Source organism: Rhamphochromis longiceps, linkage group LG23, assembly GCF_057381845.1.
Source record: "Rhamphochromis longiceps isolate RC_006_pf linkage group LG23, R_longiceps_female_GT1.1, whole genome shotgun sequence".
Lineage (NCBI taxonomy): Eukaryota > Metazoa > Chordata > Actinopteri > Cichliformes > Cichlidae > Rhamphochromis > Rhamphochromis longiceps.
Window position 1 is genome coordinate 15,407,924 of NC_140578.1, and position 6,000 is coordinate 15,413,923.

A 6,000-nucleotide genomic window follows, 5' to 3' on the forward strand; every position below is an offset into this window, starting at 1 on the left:
GCTTTAATTTATTCATGTTCTCCTGCAAACCAAAAAAGGCATTGTGAGACGGATTCAGTCATTACATGGTGAAAAGGTGTAAATCCCATTCTGAGTAAAATCGCTGTGCATTCTTTTGAATGTCTGAGTCCTTTAACAAAAAAAAGGCTGTAAAACATGCTGTACCGAGACAAATGCACTGCAGGTTTTTATGAAGACTGCACTGATCATTGTTCATTTTACATCATGAAAGTATAAATCCAATCAGCAACAGAATCTGGACCACCTTAACTCTTTTAACCTTACCTTGGGAAGGGATTTAGATTAAGAGCAATTAAAGAACATTACCCCCTTTCTTTCTTAAAAACTTAAATTGAACTGGTTTAAATCCTTTTCAAAACTAATAAGAATCCATTGGCAGGTATTATTATTAGGTTAATAAGGGCATACCATTCACAGTAAGCATTTAGTTGGTGATTCGCAAGTTAAAATCTTTGCTGTCCTGGTTAAAACTCATTAATAAGCAACGGTTTTTAATGTATATGATACCTATTATATATTAAGTTTGTGAGGAAACATTTTCCTACCTTTTCTCATTTCACCAACATAAAAACAAAAGGCACAGAGAAAGAAAATCAAAGTTCCCGTTTCATTTTGCTGCTCCTGGTATTGTACCTGCTAGTTCATGTGCTGTCAGTTTTGTTTAATGACAATGCACAACAGAGCCACTGGCAACATATCTACACTGCCCCTGGTGGCTAGGTGCTGTAGAGATCATAAACCCCGCGCCGCCTGTAAAATAAGTAGTTGTTAACGTGTCTGTTGAGCTATGTTCAGGAATTCTACTCAAACATGACGAAGGGCTGTTCCTTACTTAACTGTACAATTTATCCTTAATTAACTGTACCAAAAACGGTGTCGTTCTACAGTAATAAGTTTGTGCTGATAAATAGTAAGTCATGTCGTTACTACTATGTTAAGAGCACAGATAGCAAATTGGTAGTTGATGCACATGTGGCTAGCTAGTTTGTAAATTATAAATATAGACTGAGCATTCATGATGGCTCAAGGCAAATCCAGTGATTTAAGCTGGCATATAGCTGGCATATCACCTGGGCTGAGGTGGAACCTCAACATCTCATCTCCACCAATGACCGTTTAAAAAGACGGGTGTAGTTTCCGACTGTGAAAGATGAAGCCAGCAAGCAGGTATGGGAGGAGCTGTGGGTCAGCAGCAGTAGTGACGGGCAAATTCGGTTCATTTTACTGAATCGAGCTTTAATGAGTCACTCACCAAAGTGAATTGGATTTCCTGAGTCATTTGAGTCACTGAGTCAGTTGACCAGAGAGTGCAAAAATTTATATTTTCACTCAAACTTAATTTGTTTCTCTTTTAATGTAAATCCTACTGCTAAGATGAATGATTGTAAAAGAAAACAGCTATTTTATAGAGCAAAAAAGAGCAAATAAAAAATTTGAAAGGGAACATTTATTTATTTTTTATTTTATTAGTATTTTCCTTAAATGTGTCAAATATATTTTCTCATCTAAATGTCCACTGAGCTGTGAGCCAGGGGGCGGTACCCAGCCAACATGTATATATGGGCCCCACCTGGTTTTTGCTCGGGCTGGATGGGTACCATATGGGCATAGGCTCAAACTGGGCTTTTTGTATGGGGCCTACTTGGGTTCTTCACATTAAACCCATATGGGCAATGCCAAGTGGGCACTTTTAGTAGGTCCTAGCTGGGTCAAACATGGGAAACATTTAACTTTTTTTTTTTAAACTTTATTATTGCTCAGTAATAAGACAAAAGTATTTATTACCTGAGTACGAGATTCATAAAAATACACCATAGCCATGCATTAGTTTAGTTTGTTTATTTTTAGCAAATGCATTTTGCAATTTAGAATAAATCTGCATTCATGTGCAAAATTGAGCATTTCCCAATGAGATTGAGAACATGCAGTGCCCTCACAGAAAGGGCCAAACAATTTCAACAACAGTGAGAGGTTCTGAATCGAGGTGTTTTAAATTGTAAGGTAAAAACCTTACAAAATTAAAGCTCCAACCCAAACAATCCCCCACGAGCAAGCACTTGGCAACAGTGGGGAGGAAAAACTCCCTTTCAACAGGAAGAAACCTCCAGCAGAACCAGGCTCAGAGAGGGTCAGCCATCTGCCGCGACCTGTTTGGATGGGGCTGATGCGAGACAGAACCAACACTGTAGGATTTTAAAATTGTTGAAATCTTGTGAATTGTATATATCATAGTCGAAATCATAGCCTGATTTCGACTATGATTTTGTAGGGAAACAATGTTTTCAAAAATTTCCCAAAAGAACAACAGTTCCTAGTGGTCTTTGAAGAGGATTGTTCAGATGAATTGTTGTTATTCTCCTTAACAACAAAAACCTTAATCCTCTTCTCCTTCATCCTGTTCACTTCAGATATCAACGTTCTTGCTACATTATCTTCAAAGTTTAACTGCCTGAATTCCATGGCAGTCTGTACCATCAGTTTAGACTTATATGTCTTCTTTAGACTCTTATAAACGGCTCTAACAAGTTTGCCTAAAGATTTTGGAAGTTGTGCGGGTAGTTTACCCACAGCCATTTCAATGACGTTTTCTAAAATGGCAAAAATGTTGACCTGCTTTGTTGCTGTGCCTGTCTTTAAGGCGACCATGTTGTTCAGCCTAACAAGAAACTGAATTATAAAGTTTCTTTCTTTAGTTTCTTGTGTCCTTTGCCCTGGACTGGGGATCTGTTCTTCAGACGTTTCAGCAGGACTGGTCTGATTTTCCCAAACAACAGAACCCTTTATCCTTTTCTCCTTTACCTTATTGATCTCTGATATTAAAATTCTTGAGACATTTTCTTCAAATGTTGACTGACGAAATACAGTGAAAAATCGTAGCAAGTCCTTGGAGTTGTACATCTTCTGCAGTCCATGGAAAACAGACTTAACCACCCTGTTTATAGATGTTGGCAGTTCTGCAGGTAATTTTCCTGCAGTTTTTTCTGTGACTGTTTTGATGAATGAAAACATGTCGATGGGTTTTATGACTAATTTAGTTTTTGTTGTAATGGTGTTTGAAAGCTTTACAACAAACTGAACGATAAAGTTTTTTTCATCCATTTCTCGTCTCTCTGCCCGTGTACGGGTCATAAAGACGGATTTGAAGAGAAGTGTCTGCATCTCCTCTTCAGATATTTCTATGGGCCTGGTTTCCTGTGGACTGTCTCCTTTAAAGGAATCCATTTGAGTTTTTTTCTGTGCTGTTCTCTGATCCCGTTACTAGTGTCTGTAATAACTTTTGTTTCTAATGTCTCTGCAAAGCAAACCCTCGGTGTCGAATTGTGCTATACAAATAAACTTGCCTTGCCTCCGCCCCTATTTATGAGCTGGTAGGACCAGATCAAAGCTGAAAATGTATCACGTGACACCGACGTCAGCTCTGGAGTGTGATGTCACTGGAGAGGGTGTAGCGACTGTTTTTATGTGTTGTCGTTAGCAACAAGGACGGTAAAACCATCGTGTACGCTTGTTTATTTCCCTTTCACAATAAAGCTCAAGATCCTGTTGAGACTTTTCAAAATAAACTGAATGACGTGAAAGAGTGTTTACGGATGAGTATGGGCTCAAATTGTGGTCATAAATATGTTGTACTTGTAAAAAAGATTTGTATGTGTAAAAAAGATTTGTGTGTGGACTTAGCCAAAAAGTACATGTGAAACTCGAACCGGTGTTGTGCCAAAAAGTGATTGTCTGCCAAAAACTGATTTCCAGTGTTTCTGTGTATTTTTTATGTGTAATATCTTTACGTATGTTCGTAAATAGACTTCAGTGAACAGGGGATACAAAGGGGTTACATAAAGAATTAAAAAATTATCTGTTTTTTAAGTATCTTTACAACTTGTACAACCAATCCGGTCCTTTATCCCCACTTAAAATATTTTTACAGAACTATTGTAATATTTGCTGCCGTTTCTGCTGTCCTGTTGGGCAACTTACTCTTACAAAATACATTTTTAATGTTAATGAGATTTTTTTTACTGCATAAATAAAGGTTATATAAAAGTCGCTGCCAAAAACTGATTGCGGCTTGTATCTTGTTACACGAATGTTGTTTGTGGCTCAAGATGACTTTATGTCATCCATAAGGGATGCATTTGACATATGTTTAACATATTATAGCCCAACAAGTTACTTATAGCACTTTAAATATGAGCAATCGCTTTTTGGCAAATACCGGAAATCAGTTTTTGGCAGACAATCACTTTTTGGCACAACACCGGCAACCTTCCGATTACAAGGCGAACTCCCAACTCTTGAACCACGACCGCCCCACAAATAAATAACAAAATATTTATGACCACAATTTGAGCCCATAGATGAGAAGCAAAAAAGAGCCGCCAAGTGCTAAAAATAAACCTTAGACTCAAACGTTAGAACAGTTGAATAAATACTCACGAAGAAAACGGCGGCCGTTACAACTTATGTATCGTTTCATGCATCGCAGGTATACGATGCCCAGCTGAGTCGAGCTGCCCGAGATTCACAGAATTTACAGAAAATGTTACATTTTTGTGATTTATATCGTTATCGGGGCTATAGATGCTTATATTGGGATATGTGATTTTGGTCACATCGCACAGCCCTACTCTGAGGTCATAGCAAATTAGAACAAATGAAATATTTTACTGGAGCTTTAGATCCCTCTCTGTCCACAACAGAGGAAAAACAAGGCACCAGTGAAGGATCACCCTGCTGTGCTTTGATCAACATTTCTCTGGTCATATTCAAGCTCTGATTAACTCAAATCAAATCACTTTTATTGTCACATCACATGTGCAGGTACATTGGTGCAGCACATGTGAGTGAAATTCTTGTGTGCGAGCTTCACAAGCAACAGAGTTGTGCAAAAGTTTGGACTCATAACTCAGACGCCCTCTACAGGAAAGGGCAGAGCAGGCTGTACCTGCTGCGGAGACTCAGGTCGTTTGGAGTGGAGGGCCCACTCCTGAAGACCTTCTATGACTCTGTTGTGGCTTCTGCTATCTTTTATGGTGTGGTCTGCTGGGGCGGCAGCATCTCTGCTGGGGACAGGAAGAGACTGAACAGGGTGATCCGAAGGGCCAGCTCTGTTCTAGGATGCCCTCTGGACCCAGTGGAGGTGGTGAGTGACAGGAGAACGGCGGCTAAGCTGTCATCCCTGATGGACAACATCTCCCACCCCATGCAGCAGACTGTGACAGCACTGAGCAGCTCCTTCAGTGGGAGACTGCGGCACCCACGGTGTGGGACGGAGAGATTTCGCAGGTCTTTCCTCCCCACTGCTGTCAGACTCCATAATAAAGACTTTAACTGATCAAGCACACACATCCATACATATGCAATAATACTAAGTGCAATAATCCTTTCTGTCATCATTGTATTTTTACTCAGTTGTATATAGTATTTGTATTTGTATTCTATTTTTATCTTATTGTATATTTATTTTATTTTATTCTACTGTATATAGTATTTTATTTTATTCTATTCTGTACAGTTGTGTACTGTATTTATTCTTATTGTATTCTAATTTTTGCCTCATAACTTTTGCACTGTCCACTCCTGCTGTGACAAAACAAATTTCCCACGTGTGGGACTAATAAAGGTTATCTTATCTTATCTTATCTTATCTTATCTTATCTTAATACAATAATGTAAACAAGCAAAATACAAGAATGGCTACATCTGAAACTAATAAATATATGTACAATATATAATAGTATATGCATTTCTGGATGTGTATACTAAATATTTTTCTACGTGTGTGTGTGTGTGTGTGTGTGTGTGTGTGTGTGTGTGTGTGTGTACACATATTTTACAAATTAAATAGAGTAAACAATAAATAAAATATATAAAAATATACAGAGTTGAGACATGTGCAAAACAGTGGCATTACTGTACAGTGTGGAGTGCATAATGTTAAAGTTCCAGTAGTGAAGCTGAGGTGTCTATGACGTGTTCAGC